The sequence below is a fragment of the Triticum aestivum genome, chromosome 7B (genome assembly GCF_018294505.1).
Source record: "Triticum aestivum cultivar Chinese Spring chromosome 7B, IWGSC CS RefSeq v2.1, whole genome shotgun sequence".
NCBI lineage: Eukaryota > Viridiplantae > Streptophyta > Magnoliopsida > Poales > Poaceae > Triticum > Triticum aestivum.
In genome coordinates this window covers 259,980,940-259,999,560 of record NC_057813.1, presented here as the reverse complement: position 1 = coordinate 259,999,560, position 18,621 = coordinate 259,980,940, and positions in this window count along the sequence as shown.

Here is an 18,621-nt window from a genome sequence, read left to right as displayed (position 1 = left end):
CGACACTACGATCAGAGACCCTTCGATGAAACTGTGTGCCATGCCATAATCGCAAACGGTGGTGTAAAAAACCGTCAAAAAAGGTGCAAAAACATTTTCGATGACAGATGCATCAAACAGGGTTCAGATTTTAGTTGCGTGTGCGATGCAGGGCATACGGTTCGGTTCAATTAACTGTTTGGGATGAGGAGGAACATAAGAAACGGGCAGCCAGATGAAGGCGTGTGCGATATATAGCATACAGTTCACTAGGATGAACTGTGTGTGATTAGGCAACACAATGGAAACGGTTCAACTGAACAAGATGTGTGTGATACGCGGCAAACAGGTCCATAATCAGAAATGTGTGCGAAGACCAATAATAACACAGACGATTGCTGCTAATAAGCCGTGTGATTTGCTCTGTCTACAGTAGAATAACATGTATATATATATAACTGAAATAAACATCCAATTACATAAGTGACTATACAGATCATTCGCACACACCTCAATAAACAATTGCATGCATTCTAAAGTAGGAGAAACATTCATCTAGTCATCTACTTCTTGTGATGCTCCTGCCACTGCTATGTGGCTCGATCCCTTGTCTGGGCCAGGAAGAAGACAGTTCCCCATGTCATCGATCCGCCTGTACATCTCGTAGCTTGTGTACGCGTCCATGGCCACGTACTTGACATGTTATTCATCCAGTCTCTCATGCCACACACTGTGCCAGGTGTTCCTGTCCTTATTGCTCTCATTCTTCATCTTCATGTAGTAGGGGTCGATGATGGTCGAGGCGAGGTCAACCAGGGAGTTCAGTTTGTTTTTGTCGCTACTCCAGACCTTGTAGTCGCGCTGGATGTTGACAAGATTTGGGCATTTCAAGCCCTGAAACCTTGATCGCTTTTAGATCGTTGTTGGTGTCCACCGCAGCGAAACTGTAGTCGGAGCTGTTGATAAACCTGGAGAAACGCTTGCAAGGCATTGTGGCCAGGTGGTAGTGGTAGATGAGGACGTCATGCCGCACACACAACTGGGCGACGTCAACCTTCTGATCGTGCCCGACACAAGCCATGGTGTACTCGAGGTCGAAGCCGACCACTTGGTACTTGTCCTCGGCAAGGAACTGCTCCATAGTTTGGATGGAGCTCTCCACCGAGACCGGATCGTTCGTGTACACCATCGAGAGAGCCTTCCCCCTCACGTGGGTGTCCACAATGTGTTGCGTGGTGAACTGCCCGTCGTCGTCGTCGTCGGTGGCCGCTGGGAGCGCCATTGGAGCCACCGGGAGCGCCATTGGAACCACTGGATGTCCTCTGTGTATGTGTCCTCGTGGGTGTGCTTATTGTGTGGTGTGAGACAAGAGATGAAGGTAAATGGCCACAGGAATAAAAGGGGGCCGGGCGAAGTGGATTCTCGGCGCGTCCGCATGGCAGTTTTTGCAGCGGGTAACTGCATCATCGCGCCGCGCCCGGCGCAACCGCATGCACACCAACATGCGTGATCATGCACCGGGCCCAAACACTGGCAGCGCACATGCAGGAACGAGGGCAGAGCACCCAGAGGGACGCGAGAGCAGAGCGCAAGTGGCGGGACGCGAGCAGAGCACGCCGCGGCCGCCTGAACCACAAGCAACCACACACATAGAGCAGTTGAACACACAGAAAATGGTCGCCTACAAGCCGGCCGACAGTTGCGTCGCTACATGGAGAGCGGGCTTGTGCGACCACATCCGTCTAGTCTATAGTCCCCTTTATATTTTGTGCTATACTTTTCCCTCAAATTTAACCTACAAAATGTTAATGCATGTTATAAAATTATATAATTGGAAACTATGTTCAAATACGAATCCAACTATATTATCTTTGGCAGCATGCATTCGTAAATTATTATTTAAATCATACTTATAAACCAGGACGGGGGTATAATAGGTAATTAAATTGCAAACTTTTTTTATTCACCATATGTGTACGTGGCCTTTCGTCCTCCTCTCGCACGTCTTGTCACCCCGCTGCCGCAGACGGCTTATAGCACAAGCTTGCGCAGCGCACGTGGACGTTCTTTTGGTCAAACGGTGGCGCCAATGAATCGTCGGTGAGCCCGTTCCCGTGAAACCTCACAGGTTCCCGCGCAAGCTTCCCGCCCGAGTCGGTGGAATCCCCCAAAATCCCAATGCTTACCGGCCTGCTATAAAACCCTCACGGCCGGTGAGTCTTGCGTCGCATTTTCCCCTCCCTCCATGTAGCTTATCTCGTCTGCTTCTCCCACAATTGCCAATAGCACCGGTCTGTCATTGTCGCTCAGCCACTCCACCGTCATCAAAGGACAACTCCAGCTGGGAGGCTACACCGCAGCAGCGGTGCAGTCCCCGACGTAGTGTAGTGTGCATGGCGTCCCTGTTGGGTGTGCGCGGAACACCCACCACACGCTCCACCGCCGGTGCTCGTCGGCAGCTGTTGCCGGCCGCTGTTGCCGCCAAACCATCATCGAAAGCTAGGGCCATCGCCCGCTCGGCCGCTGCGGCCTGAAGGTGGGAGGTGGCCCTCGTGGCCGCAACCCCACTGCCGGACACCGTGGCCATCACCCACTCCACCACTGCAACCCGAAGGAGGGAGGTGGTGGTCATGGCTGCCACCCCGTCGTCGGCCGCCGTGGCCGCAGCCCACCGTCGATCGCCGGGGTCATCACCCGCTCCGCCACCGCCGCCCGAAGGCGGGAGGCGGAGGTGGATGCCCGCACGTGCGTCAGCAACCTTGCGCGCTACACCGAGTTCCTGCAGGAGGAGGAGGAGGAGTGCCTTGTCGAGCATGCAAAGAGCCTTACTGCCGCCGTGGCCGCGGCACATGCCGCCTCAGAGGTGAGGAATCAGGAGATCTACGAGGAGAACCACCGCTTCTAGAGGGCTCGTTTGGAGCGGTAGAGGGCGTTCGAGGTGAGCATCGCTGAAGCTGCAATAGCAGCAGGCACCGTATTGCGGTTGCCCAGCTCATCGGTAGGCTCCTCCTCCTCCGCCTCTTACTGAGCGCGCTCGACAGAGGAGAGGCAGCCGGAAGTAGTACAAAGCCCCTCCGCAGTAGTAGTAGTATTTAGGGGCTGTTTTGTTCAGTTCATCTGACTACAGATGTGGTGGAACTATACAACATACTTAAAATTAGTTAGTATATATAGTTGAACTAGCTATTTTAGTACGTGGTTGGCAACAATTGGGGAGAAGTTTGGTCAGTTCAGCTATCGAGTTGAACTGTTTGTATAAATTAAGAACGACTACTTAATCTATGAATGAATTATGCTTAATTACTGAATTTTAGTGGCAAAAATTAGATACTGCTAGTGATTTTTAGCTTCATATTTTGAAAAATCATAGTGTTACAAGGTTGACAAATGGCAATGTTACTAGATCAACAAATGTCAATCTTTCCAGTTTGACAAATGGTAACATACCCAATATGACAGATGCAAATCGCACCAAATTGCTTGTAAGAAGTTGCACACGGGTCATCCAAAAGAACCGTTTGCGTTGAAGAGATGCACAAATCCTGCTCTCACTTTGCATCATGTCGTCCCGGATTCGACGGGCGGGGGGCGAGAGGACGGCAGCTAGCGGCGCTGAGAGGTAGCATTCGACGACGGCGTCCCATGCCGCTAAGGGGGGCGCGCACGGAGAGGAAGGAGGGCGGCCATGGAAGTCAAAGGGCTCGCTTCCTAGTGAGCCTGCGCAGCGTACAACTTACACGCTTCCCGGTGAGCATGCACATTCGAGGATAGCTTGCACGCCTCTCGGTCAGCCTGCGCACCGGACCGCGGTCGCACACCTCCCGTTCAGTCAAGGTCAAGCAGCTGTCCGCACGACACCTCCTACAACCATTAAAACCAAGACACATGGCGTCACGTGAAGGGTTAACAGAACACACACGGTTTGAATTATACAAACGTTTGAGATATTAAAGTGGCAGCTATTTTTTCAAAATGTCTTTGTTGGCTGTCATTATTCGAGTGCGCCATCTCTCAAAATAGACACGAAAAATACCACAACATGTCGGGTGCCATTCCATGATAGCATGCCAAGTTTCATGAATTTCAGACGAGTTTTGGATTTACTAGAATTTAAAAATAAAGTATCTCAACATTTTACTGGCAATCAATGGTGCCCTGGTGTTCGAAATTCATTCCCATTTCTTGCATGGGACCTAAGCATGCACCCAAGGACACATATTTGATTTTTCAACCAATTTATATGCACTAAAGCATGTGCATGTAGTTCAAATTTGAATTATGCACATAAATGCATTGAAAACTCAGTTAATGCATAAAATTGTCCAAACGAACCCCGAAAAATCACAAAAATTGACACAACACTCCTGTTGTTCTACGTTGACACGAGAAATTTTTTGGAAGCAATAAGAGGCAATGGATATCATTTCGTCCCCAAAGGTGGGATGTTCCCTACCGAAACCATCATGCTTGTTGTGAGAAGCTCTCGTTTGTGAGAAGCAGAAACCCAAACCTACCCCAAATGGGACAAAAAATTTACCATGCATGTTGATGCCGCTCCATGATAGCATGCCAAGTTTCATGAATTTCAGACGAGTTTTGCATTTACTAGAATTTAAAAACCAAGCATCTCAATGTTTTGCCGGCAATCAACGGTGCCCTGGTGTTTGAAATTCACTCCCATTTGTTGCATGGGACCTAAGCTTGCACCCAAGGACACATATTTGATTTTCCGACCAATTTATATGCACTGGAACATGTGCATCTAGTTCAAATTTGAATTATGCACATAAATGCATTGAAAACTCAGTTAATGCATAAAAATGTCCAAATGAACCTCGAAAAATAAAAAAATTGACACAACACGCCCTTTTGTTCTATGTTGACACGAGAAAAATTTTGGAAGCAATAAGAGGCAATGGATATCGTTTCGTCCCCAAAGGTGGGACGTTCCCTACCAAAACCACCATGCTTGTTGTGAGAAGCTCTCATTTGTGAGAAGCATATACCCAAACCTGCCCCAAATGGGAAAAAAAAATTCCCACGGCATGTTGATGCCGCTCCATGTTAGCATGCCAAGTTTCATGAATTTCAGACGAGTTTTGGATTTACTAGAATTTAAAAACCAGGCATCTCAACGTTTTGTTGGCAATCAACGGTGCCCTGGTGTTTGAAATTCATTCCCATTTATTGCATGGGACCTAAGCATGCACACAAGGACACATATTTGATTTTTCAACCAATTTATATGCACTGGAGCATGTGCATGTAGTTCAGATTTGAATTATGCTCATAAATGCATTGAAAACTCAGTTAATGCATAAAAATGTCCAAATGAACCCCAAAAATCACAAAAATTAACACAACACTCCTGTTGTTCTATGTTGACATGAGAAATTTCTTGGAAGCAATAAGACGCAATGGATATCGTTTCATCCACAAAGGTGGGACGTTCCCTAGCAAAACCATCATGCTTGTTGTGAGAAGCTCTGGTTTGTGAGAAGCATATACCCAAACCTGCCCCAACTGGGACAAATTTTTTACCATGGCATGTTGATGCCGCTCCATAATAGCATGCCAAGTTTCATGAATTTCAGACGAGTTTTGGATTTACTAGAATTTAGAAACCAGGCATCTCAACATTTTGCCGGCAATCAACGGTGCCCTGTGTTTGAAATCCATTCCCATTTCTTGCATGGGACCTAAGCATGCACCCAAGGACGCAGATTTGATTTTTCAACCAATTTATATGCACTGGAGCATGTGCATGTAGTTCAAATTTGAATTATGCACATAAATGCATTAAAAACTCAGTTAATGCATAAAAATGTCCAAACAAACCCCGAAAAATCAAAAAATCAACACAACACTCCTGTTGTTCTATGTTGAACGAGAAATTTTTTGGAAGCAATAAGACGCAATGGATATCGTTTCGTCCCCAAAGGTGGGACGTTCCCTACCGAAACCATCATGCTTGTTGTGAGAAGCTCTCGTTTGTGAGAAGCATATACCCAAACCTGCCCCAAATGGGACAAAAATTTTACCACGGCATGTTGATGCCGCTCCATGTTAGCATGCCAAGTTTCATGAATTTCAGACGAGTTTTGGATTTACTAGAATTTTAAAACCATGTACCTCAACGTTTTACCGGTAATCAACGGTGCCCTAGTGTTTGAAATTCATTCCCATTTCTTGCATGGGACCTAAGCATGCACCCAAGGACACAGATTTGATTTTTCAACCAATTTATATGCACTGGAGCATGTGCATGTAGTTTAAATTTGAATTATGCACATAAATGCATTGGAAACTCAATTAATGCATAAAAATGTCCAAACAGTGCCCTGGTGTTTGAAATTCATTCCCATTTCTTGCATGGGACCTAAGCATGCACCCAAGGACACAAATTTGTTTTTTCAACCAATTTATATGCATTGGAGCATGTGCATGTAGTTTGTCAGCGTCCTGGGAACGGGGGTCCCCAGACTTGCCTGCCTACGGCCCACGGCGTGGCTCCACCGGCGGCCCTGTAGGCCCATCTTCATCAGCAAACCCTCAAGACCCTTGCGAGGGGCCAAGCCTCCCGAGGCGGACGACACAAGACCTCCTCAGGGGCAGCCTCACCAGGCTGGCTCGCGAGGGGCAGAGAGATCAAGGCAAGGGACACATCGCGAGATTCCTGTGACGCAAGCCATGACAACTGGAGCCAGACGGGCGCCAGTGCACGCAGTATCCTCATTTCCTCTTTGGTGCTAAAGAGGCAAGCGCAGGCGAGGAGTCCCGAGGCATCAGGCAAATGTTTCAATATCGGTGCAACGAGACCAAGACCAGCAGGACGGCAGGACGGAGGTCACCATGGAGCCCAAGACAGCGTCACCACCAGAGCCTTTGGCAGGCGAAGACCACCTTTAGTCAGGATAACTTGTACTAGTTGTCTCCCTTCGAAATTGGCCATTGTTGGATCCCTTCCCGCACAATATTTGGGGAGAGGACCAGGTCCTTTATAAATAGGACTAGCCACCACCATAGGGGGGACGGATCATTCAGGTCATCCTCAACCACGCAAGTTCACCAAGCACAAGAACACCTCTCCTCAGGAGGTTGTTCTTCCCTTGTAGCTGTTCATCCTCAGCCCAAGAGGCAATCCACCACACCACACTGGAGTAGGGTATTACACCACATCAGTGGCCCGAACCAGTATAAACTCTAGTGTCTCTCGTTCTTCGGGTTCGACGAGCTAGGCCTTGTGATTGTGGCGAGAGCGATCAAGGGAGAGAGAGATCTTCGTGCGCACCCTAGTGTTCAAACCTCAAGGGTTTTTCCGAAACCCGAAATCTGACATTTGGCGTGCCAGGTAGGGGTGCGCCGAAGCTTCCCTCCCACCGATCCGCGTCCTGTCGTTTCGTTGCATCCATGGAGGACGCTCGTCCAGCCTGCGCTGAGCGCCGGGCCGCCCTCGCCGCCCGCGTCGCTCAGACCGCCCCTTTCGGCGGGCCTCCCTGTCGTTCCCCATCACCCGCTTCTAACAACGCCACCGGCCCGGCGGGAAACACGCAGCAAGCATCCTTGTTGCACCCCTCGGTGCGGCGGGACGGCCGCACCGGCACTCCGTCACTAACCCCAGCCGGCTCATCGTCTCACGCTCATCGTGCTCCCACGGACGCGCAGACCGCGCTGCTCATGGTGCGTGAGCTCCTGCGCTACTGCCCAGTCGATGACCTCTACAAGGACTGGCTGGACCACATCGCCGAGCTCGTTAGCGTCGCAGGGGGCTCCCCAGCGCCATCCCTCTCGCTGCCTCGCCCTCCACCAGCTGCGGGCGACGTGGCTCACAGAGCGCCTCCACCACCTCTGCATCAAGACGGCGCTCTGGCGCCAAGGCGCGCGGCCCCCCGTCGACACCCACCACGTCGGGCGCCCGCGCGAGAAGAAGGAAGCTGCCAAGAAGTTGCCCGGTCGCAAGAGAATGCGCCCGCGCTCCCGGCGCCACCACGACAAGACTGCATGTCGCTTGCGGCAGTGGTGCGCGGGCATCAAGGGCAGCCTCCGCATCAGCAAAGGGCCCCGGCCCCCGGTGGCCACCGCAGGCTGCCGCACCTTCACTCCTGAGCTGCGTAGCGTCGCCTGGCCGGGCAAGTTCAAGCCAGACCTGCCTCCTTGCTATGACGGCACCCCCGACGCCGCGGAGTTCCTGCAGCTCTACGAGCTGAGCATCGAGGTGGCCAACAGTGACGAAAAAGTCATGGCGAACTGGTTCCCCATGGCTCTCAAAGATGGCACTCACTCATGGTTCCTGAACCTGCCCCCGGCCTCGATCTCCTCCTGGGACGAGATGCGCGAACGCTTCGTTGCCAACTTCTAGGGCACTCGCGACCGCCCTCCGCCGCGGGTGACCTGCGCCGCATCAAGCAGTAGCCAGGAGAGTCCCTGCAGAAGTACATCCAGCGCTTCGACAACGTTCGCCTCAAGATCCCCAAGGTGACGGACGAGGCCATCATTTCAGCGTTTTTCTGATGGCGTCCGCGACGTCAAGATGAAGGAGGAGCTCGCGTCCACGAGGAACTATGCACGTCTTTGGAGCTGTTCAGCCTGGCGACCAAGTGCGCAAGAGATGAGGTGGGGCGCCTTTCCCTCCTCGAGCTCCTGGCTACCGACCTGGAGGAGAAGAAAGCCAAGGCCAAGGACGTGAAGCGCAAGGGAGTAGCCGTGCTCGCGGTGGAGCCAGATACGAAGCGCGGCCGGGACCATCCCAAGTCGTCCAAGAGCAGCTAGCCGCTCTGCGCCTTCCACAACATACATAGCCACAACACCAACGACTGTCAAGAGCTCGGGGCCATTCGAGATGGACGCCTCGGTCGACGCCCCGAGCGCAACGACCGGGGCTACAGCCAAGGAGGAGGATGAGGCGGAGGACGCTGGGACGACCGCGACCCCCTCCAGGAGTTCCGCGACCGGCCTCGCGAGGACCGCTGGTAGGACCAGCCTCGTGAGGGCGCCTGGAGGGACCAGCCTCGCGAGGACCGCCCTCAGGGCAATGCTGGTCTTCCTCCACTGCCACCACCGCCAAGAAGGAATGACGACCACCATCAGGATGAGGGGGCTGGGGGCTTCCAGGAACCGCGTTCTATCATCTGCATCTTGGGCGGAGCTCAGGTCCTAGCCTCTCAGCGTATCTTCAAGCAGTTTGCTCGTGAGGTGAACCCAGCCCTTCCCAGGCTTGAGGCCACGCGCCCGCTCAGGTGGTCCAAGTGCGCCATCACTTTTAGCTCGGCGGACCAGCTCAAGTGCGCGGCCACCATGGCGCCCTCCCGATGCTCTGCTCATCCATCCTCAGCAACGTACAAGTCATCAAGACCCTCATCGACGGCGGAGCAGGGCTTAACATTCTGTCCGTCGAGACATTCGACAGCCTCCAAGTGCCATACGATCAGCTTCAGCCTACCAAGCCCTTCTCAGGAGTGACCGACGGCTCTGCCACCCCGATAGGGCAGGTCTGCCTCCCTGTCACCTTCAGACAGCATGGCAACTACCGCACCGAGCTCATCGACTTTGACGTTGCTCACATCCATCTGCCGTACAATGCCATCCTCGGGTAACCGGCCCTAGCCAAGTTCATGGCGGTGACCCACCACGGCTACAACGTCCTCAAGATGCCAGGAAGCGGCGGGGTCATTACTGCCCCCTGCGAAGAAAGAGATGCAGTGTGCTCCCTCGAGCGCGCCTTCCAAGCCGCAGCGATCGAACACCCCGACAACTATGGAGCGTAGTACCCTCCCGAGGCCGTCCCCAAGAAGAAGAAGCAGCTACTCCGCACAGGACCTCAGGGGAGCGGCATCTCTGGCGGTGCAACATCAGGATCGGCGCCCGCGCTTGGCGCGCCTCCCTCCCTTGCATAGGAAGGCACACCTGGTGCCCTCCCCGGGCAGGGCTCGGGGGCTATCTTCTGGAGGGCCTCAGACCTAGCCAACATCACGAGGGAGGCGCTCGAGCACCACATGGAGGCATGTTTTGCGGCACGTTTCCCTCAGGAAGATGCCGGGCGAGGAGCGCCTGGCGCTCAAGAGTTCATCACCAAGGCCACTCAGGAGTTGCAGGATGCAAGAGCTATGCGCGGTGACTGCCGCCAACCTAGCGCAACTTCCCATCCAGGTGAGGATGGCGGGCTGCACGTCTGCGTCGACATCCCAGGGCTCAACAGGGCCGCATCTCAGGAGCCCTTCTGGCCTTCGCGTGTGGGATGTTGCAAGGGCCCACCTCACAGCTATGTTCGCATGCCATTCAGCCTGTCGAGCGTGGCAGCTGCCTTCCAGCGCAACCTGCAGAGCATCCTGGCGGCTCAGGAGGCCAGGCATCACACAGTCCTGGCGGAGATGGAGATGGTCCTTGAGGAGCCGCCTGGGCCCCAGAGCCTCCCGAGGCTCAGGGCCCCAGTGGCTCATGAGGAGCAACGCCTTCGCCACACATATTCAGCTACCCCAACATCCCTTCGACAATGGAACCAGGTGACATTTTCCAAGTTTATTTAGCTGGGAGCGCCCCCCGGGCCGCATCATTCCCAGGATGTGTGGGCCTGTCCCTGCGGCATGTATCCTTTTACGTCTTTAGCTTACTCTGCTAGGGGCGCCCCTCGGGTTGCAGCATCCCCAGGTCGCTCGGGTCCGACCCAGCGGCATGTATCGTTCTTGCATTTACCTAAGCTAGTTCGCTTTTCATGCGTGATCTACCTATGGTTATCACCTACTTGATTGTGACCCACCACGGGAGCCGCGCACCGACTGTTTTTCTTCAGGATCCTTCGCATAAGAAGGCCAGGCACGGCGTCTGTGCTTGGGCCCATCCCTGCAGCGTTGATAAATCCAATGCTAAGCTTTGTCTGGCGGGCCGGTCCCATTCACGTCACCTCCTGGGGTCGTTGGTGCTTGGCCTTATCATGCGATAACCTCAGGAGATTCATTTGGTGCAGGATTGCCTAACCATCTCGTAGGACCGCCGCAACTAACAAGAACCAAGACTAGGCGTAACCCGCCTTGAGGTAGGGCCTCGTGAGCCCCGCGCTGGCTCACGAGTGCCCAGACACACCTCATCTAGACCTGCCGTGCAAGACACATGTCAGGGCGGGGCTGTACACGCCCCGGGGGCTCCACTTAGAGGGAGCCCTCACCCACGCACCAGTGGAAGCACCATGCTCCGCGCTGGCAGTCGACACTACCGAGGAGCGGTTATGCTTGTGCAAGTGCGGAAGCGCTATGCTCCGCACTAGTGATAAACAACTGAGGGTAGCCTCATGGCCGCATCAACCTCAGGGAGCCCTTGAGCTCAGCGTCTGGCCTCATCTCAACACCTCCCCTCGGGAGAGTCACGCGAGGGGGATAGGCACGGGGGCTGCGCTCGGGTCACGCCCAAGCGTACGCCACCCTGCCAGGTCCCCCGGACCTGGTCGTCGCACGCCCCTCCCGAGCCGAGCCTCGGCGAGGGAAAAGGTATGAAGGTCGTTTGAGCGTCAAGGGGGACTCCTGAGCATCGCGACTCAGGAGCCTAACTGACCACGTTGCCCCTCACTCCTTGGTCTCGTCCTAGTGATCCGGACGACCCAACGGTGGTTGAGGTATGCGCGGGGTCGGGCCCTGCCGACGTAGAACACTAGACCTATTTCTACATCTCCTTTCTGTAAGTTGTTTGCGCGTCAAGGGGGACTCATGAGCATCGCGACTCAGGAGCCTAACTGGCCACGTAGCTCCTCACCCCTTGGTCTCGTCCTGGTGATTCGGACAACCCAACGGCGGCTGAGGTATGTGCGGGGTCGGGCCCTACCGACGTAGAATGTAAAGCAAATGGGAAGGAAATCGCAAAAATCTCAAGCAAATATTACAAGACATGTCGTTCTCCCAATACCAAAGGCAAGTTTAAATGCCTCCACGAGGCATGGTGCATTTTGCGGAAACTAAACAGGAAAGGAGTCGCTAGCAAGTCATCTCGTCACCCCTGGACGTCGCCACCGTCGCCCGCAAGGGATGCTTCTTCTTCAACGGTGTTTCCCTCACCTGCACCACCCGCCGGAGTCGCAGGATCAGCAGCACCGCCAGTCGAGGGCGCGGGATTGAAGGCGCGGAACTTCTTCAACAAGGCTTCCACCTGACCCTTCACGGCTTCAGCAGCAGCTGCGCAGTTCTCGGCGTCCACGGGCTCCAGCAACTCATCAAGGTGGGCGGCGGGATCGCGAAGATGAAGGTGGCTAAAGACGTGCATCGGCACGACCGAGGAAAGAACGTGGGCTTCCGCCTCTGCCAAGGGGCCGATACCGCTCACGACTTCCTCAAGCGCCTCGACTAGATAAGGAAGCATCTGGACGGGGCCCTCGTTGGCGGTAGCCAGCGGTTCCTCCAAGCCCTTCTCATAGAGTGACCGCAGCGCCTTGCAAGACCTCTCCACGAGGAGCTCGAAGGCCGTGCGGTCCTCGGCCAGGACCCTGGCCTTGGCGTCAAGTTCGGCCTTCTCTGCTCCCACCTTCTGCGCGAGCTTCTCCAGCCGGCTGTGCTCCGTGGCCTGCGCCTTCGCCAACTGCTCCAGCTCAGCGTCGTGACCCTTGATAGTGTCCTCCCGGGCCTTTATCTTCTCCTCCTCCGCCTTGCGGCCTTGAGCATCTTCCGCACGCTCACTGCGCAGAGACTTTAGTTCGGCCTCCAGCACCCGGCAGCGATTCTGGGCGGCCTAGACATCTTTCAGCGCCACCTCGCGAGCGGCCGATGCCTGAGCAGTGACCTGCTTGTCCTTCTCGGAGGTCGCTGCCGCCTGGCTCAGCGCCGCCCGAACGGACACATCTGAGTGAAGCCAGCCAGAGACCAGCTCTAAGCGCCCGACTACCAGGTGGGGGTCGGTGCCCTGAAGATCTTCTCGCAGCAGGGTCATCATGGAAAGAGCGCGCTCCAGGATGTCAGGGGAGGTGGAAGGACCTGGAGATAGTAGTGCGGCATGAGGAGGAGGAGGTAGCATCGCCACCATGGCCTAGGAGGCTGGGGGCTCCTGAGCTTCAGGGACCCCAGCGATCGAGCCAGACGTTGGCACCTCTAGAGCCAGCGGGGCCATGGGAGCTGACTCCTCCCGGGAGTGCTCCCCCAAGCCTCGCGAGGATGATCGGGCTGGAGGAGCACGAGCGCCATTGCTGCCCTTACCCATGGAGAGCGGTGCGGCCGCAGGAGGTGATCTGGTCTCGAGAAGCACCACCTCGTCCTCCTTCCTCTCCTTCGCCGCGGGCGTCGACCTAATTGTACAACGGAGAAGCGTCAAGGATGAGTAGCAGAAGCAAGAACAAGGCAGGACAAGAACACTTATTGGTCCACCGCGGCGTAGTCCCTCCGCTTCTTAAGCTTGAAGCCTGAGAGCCTCGCAGCCTGAGGCACGGGTGTGCAGGCTCCAGGAGTGGAAGAAGGGGCAGCAGATGGCCCAGAAGCAGCTCCGGGCGGTGTCAGAGCAAATGCGTCGTTGCGGGAGATCAGTGCTGACCTGCCCCTCGTCGGAACCTTGGTCGGTGGCTTCCTCTGGGGTCTGGCCTTGGACCTCAAAGGGCCCCCAGCCACGGGTGGCTCCCCTTTCTCCGGGAGGACATTGGCCTCGTCATCATCATCAGGCAAGGTGCGGAGGATGTTGGCCTTGTGCAAAGGAGAGGTCTCCCACATCCCTTCGGGGGTCGCCTCCGAGTCGCGCTCCTCGTCCTCCTCCTCCCCGCGGGAATCGCCAGAAGACACATCCACCGGCACCGTCGCAGTCAGGACCCTAGGGGCGCCGGCGACACTAGCTCGTGCTTGCTGAAGGTGGGCATAGCGCCTGCGACCTGCGCCCCGTCCTTGTGAAGGAACAAGGGAACGAAGGCACTCGGCGGATATTCCTAGTCGTCCCCGACTAGGAGGCGGAGAGCCACAACCAGCTCTTCTCTAGACTAGGCCTCCGGACTCAAGCGGAGATTATCTTCTTCGCCCCCAAGCGTCCACAAGGGGCGTGAGCATGCTTGGAGCGGAGCCACACGTAGCATCAGGAATTCCCTTAGGAGCATGGCCCTTGTCAACTTCGCCGCCTTCGCATTGCCCGGCTTCAAGTCGGCGGTCATCTTCTCCAGTACCGGCTTCGCCCGGTCGTCAGTAAGCTTCGCGCAGAGCCACCCTTCGTCGGACTGGGGCATCTCGATCGGCAGCATTCATCATGACCCACTTGCTCCTGAAGCCACCAGCCTTCTTTCCGCCTTCGAAATCGTGTTGACCTTGCCGGCTGCGACGAAGTTGGTGCACCCTAAGGTGTGGCCGTCATTGATCCGGAGGAAGAAGAAGTGGTGCTGCAAAGCCACACACGGCATCACCCGACGTATGCCTCACAGCAGAAGGCGAAGATCGACAGGAGAATAACAGAGTTGGGGTGGAGATGAGGGGCCTGCAGCTTGTAATGGCTGAGGATGGCATAGAAGAAGTCAGAGAAGGGGGAAACCAGCCCCGCAACAACGCTGCTCATAATGAAGGGGTAGAAGGTGCTCCTCGAAGCCTCCGGCTCGGTGGAGCCAGCCCAGAGCTCAGTCTTCCCCTTCTCGTTGTTCGCCCCCGCCATCAGCAGACGTGTGGCGGCAAGGTTCTTCTCTGAGACATTGGGCGCGTCTAGAGCCGGCTCGTACCAGGCGGGCGACGAAGCGTCCTTGACCTTTCGGGGCGCCATTGGTCGCTGGCTTGGAAGGGAATTGAAGCAGATCTGGAGATTTCGGAGGCAAGGGGTGAGAAAGGGGGTCTGGAGCAAGACGAAGGAAAGCAATGAAGGCAAGCGTTGCCCGCGCCAGCCTTTTGTCAGACGGGCAGTTGCCGAGGCATCATGGGGAAGCGGAGACGCCCACGTCCAATCAATCGCCACGCGTCAAGCGAGGGGCCGCAGGCTGTTGGGGGCCGCGGCGCTCCGCACTGGCCCTTTGGCTTCGCCTCGAAGCCAAGTCCGAGCGCGCCTTGGTCCCGGGGGCTATTGTCGACGTCCTGGGAACGGGGTCCCCAGACTTGCCTACCTGCGGCCCATGACGTGGCTCCACCAGCGGCCCTGTATGGCCCATCTTCATCAGCAAACACTCAAGACCCTCGCGAGGGGCCAAGCCTCACGAGGCGGACGACACAAGACCTCCTCGGGGGCAGCCTCACCAGGCTGGCTCGCTAGGGGCGGAGAGATCAAGGCAAGGGACACCTCGCAGGATTCTTGTGACGCAAGCCATGACGACTGGAGCCAGGCGGGCGCCAGTTCGTGCAGTGTCGTTGTTTCCTCTTTGGTGCTAAAAAGGCGAGCGCATGGGAGGAGTCCTGAGGCATCAACCAAGGTTTCCATATCGGTGCAATGAGACCAAGACCAGCAGGACGGCAGGACGGAGGTCACCATGGAGCCCAAGACGGCGTCACCACCAGAGCCTTTGGCAGGCGAAGACCACCTTTAGTCAGGATAACTTGTACTAGTTGTCTCCCTTCAAAATTGGACGTTATTGGATCCCTTCCCACCCAATATTTGGGGAGAGGGCCGGGGCCTCTATAAATAGGACTAGCCACCACCATAGGGGGGACGGATCATTCAGATCATCCTCAACCACGCAAGTTCACCAAGCACGAGAACACCTCTCCTCAGGAGGCTGTTCTTCCCTTGTAGCTGTTCATCCTCAGCCCAAGAGGCAATCCACCACACCACACTTGAGTAGGGTATCACACCACATCGGTGGCCCGAACCAGTATAAACTCTTGTGTCTCTCGTTCTTTGGGTTCGACGAGCTAGGCCTTGTGATTGTGGCAAGAGTGATCAAGGGAGAGAGAGATCTTCGTGCCACCCCAGTGTTCGAACCTCAAGGGTTTTGGCGGAACCCGAAATCCGACATAGTTTAATTTTGAATTGTGCACCTGAAATGGCTAGAAAACCAATTTAATGTATAAAATGTTCAAACGAACCCTGAATAATTCCATTTCTTTTACGACACACATATAGTTGCATGTTCACTCCAGATAAAAGGTCTAGCAATTCAAACACCGTCCATTGCCGCTGTGACCCCATTATGTAATTCAAATCAAGATGAAAAATCAAGTAGATCGCACACAGTTTATTATCACCAACCGTGTAAGATGCAACACAAAATATCCCAGAGCACCGTCGGTGTATAGTACGCCTATGGCTTACGCGAGAAGGTACGTCGGCTACAGTCCACAGCCGGCATCCAAGCACACTAGCTCGCTCCCCAAATATCATTTCACTGTTCAATCGTCGCTGGTGAAAGATGGGCATGTGGACCCGCGTCGTGTGGGCAACTTCGATGGCCCACTCCGGCGAGAGCGCGGCCGCAACCACCATGCGCATGCTAACAAGGTGCATGAGCGCGCCCGCAATCTGCGACCGGGCGGCAAAGGCAGCCCAAACAGCCGCTGTTGCTTCTCAGGTGGCGGCAGCAACATCTGCCTCGGGGATATCAACTGGCGAGAGCGGCACAACAGTTGTCCGTTCTGCAGCGGCGGCCTTAGCCCTGATGGAGGCCTCCCACGACCATGTCGAGGTCGTCCACGCCCAGCTCTTGGCGATCACCGCACAAATCTAACAAAGCTTCTCCGACAACGGTCGGCAACCCACGGCCGAAGAGCTGGCAATCGCTGAGAGCGTTAGAGCAGCAGTTCGTTCCTCCGCCGCATACCTTGCAATGACGGAGCCCATCCAAGCCCAGATCATGTCCGCCCACGCCTAGCTCGTGGCGGCCTTTTCCAAAGAGATGGCGGACACGGATGGCGAGATGCTTGCCTAGTATGGTGCGATGAATGCCATGGAGCCCCTTCCCCAGGAGACCATCGGGCGCGAGCTGGACATGGATGCGGCGGCGGAGATCGACGAGCACCAGTCGTAGTAGTACTCTTTGTTTTGTTCAATTAGAGCACCGGTCTTTAATTTGTTAGAGTAATGTTAGGTCAGCTAGCTCTGTTTAATTGTTGAACTTGCTCGATTAAGAAGTGTGGGTGTGATGTAGTCTCCTTTGTGTACCCAAATTATGCAATGACGTGGATGACCACTGTAACCATGGAAATTTGAACCAAAACTTTTGACGTTCAAACTCATCACACACGGGTTAAGCTATCTGAATCGTTTGTGATGTCTACATATCATACACAGTTCTGAATAAGGGACCGTGTCTGATGACACTTTGCGCACCAGTTTTTTGGCTGAAGCGATTCCAAATTTTTGGCTTTCGCGGAAATATCTACCTCCCCGCCCCCTCCCCCTTACTAAAAGCCACATTTCCCCTCTTTCTGCCTTCCTTTCCAACTTGAAACCTTCACTCCTTGCTTGCAGTGCCGCCTCATCGTCGATGACCCTCCTTCACGCTGCTCGGACTCGTCTATCCATGCAGGTAATCCACACCCGAACCCTATCCTCCTCCTCACACATCCCACATGCCCAGACCGCCGACGCGAGCGGGACACCTTCCACTCAAATCACCGACCCCTCCACCAAATAAGCGCCGCCCTAAGCAATGGTGCACGCAGTATAGCCAGGATCTCAAGGAGCATTTGGTAGCGGAGAAGCAAATCGCGGCCGCACGCGCGGATGAGGTCGCGATGGCTGCCATTCGTGCCGACCCCCAGATCTTGGAGGAGCACCTTGCCATTTCCTAGCTATGCCGGTTAAGCATGCTCGGTTTACCTGTTGCTTGTGCTGCTCCTGCCTTTCCTTCACAAATTCTAGTGAATTGTGCTATCTAATTTTACCATGCAATCTGTTTCTCTAGTGTATATGTTTTATATGTCGTGCAGTGTGGTGCTCACTTATTAACTGTTTTGTTAATTAGTTGTCGTATTCAGTTAACTGTTTGGTTCAATTCTGCAAATGTGATGTTCAATTCTTCAAGCTGCAATTTTGTATTGTCTTCCATGTGAGAAATGGATTGAATTTATCTTTACAAAATACATGAGAAATGAATACAATTGCTATATTTCCAAGTTGTCAAGAATGCTTGGTTTGGTTATACATTGTGCAATGTGGTGCTCAGTTAACGGGTTCATTTGTGTTGTGGTGTTTAGTTAACTGTTTGGTTCAATTCTGCAATGCGATGTTCAATAGTTGTGGGTGCATTCTGTTATTGTATACCATGTGAGGAATAAATTGAATTTGGCTATAGTAAATACATGAGAAACAAATACAATTGATACAATTGGTTGTAGTTAACTGTTTGGTTAACTGTCTAATCTTCTATTTGGAGTATGTTATATTGTGCAATGTGGTGCTCAGTTAATGTTGGTTCATTTGTTGTGGTGTTTAGTTAACTGCTTGGTTCAATTCTGCAATGCGATGTCCAATTATCGTGGGTCGAATTTTGTATTGTTGTGCATGTGAGGAATAAATCGAATTTGGCTGCACTTAATACATGAGAAACATATACAAGTGCTATATTTCCTAGTTCTTAATCATGCTTGGTTTGGATAAATGGGTTTTCCATGTGGCTTGAATTAATCTGATGAATCTGCAATGTGCTTATTTTTCATCAACATATTTTACTGATAGCATGCGAACCCTTAATAAATACATGAGAAACAAACACAATTGCTATATTTCCAGGTTGTTAAGCATGCTTGGTTGGTTAACTATTTGTTCTTCTATTAGGAGTATGTTATA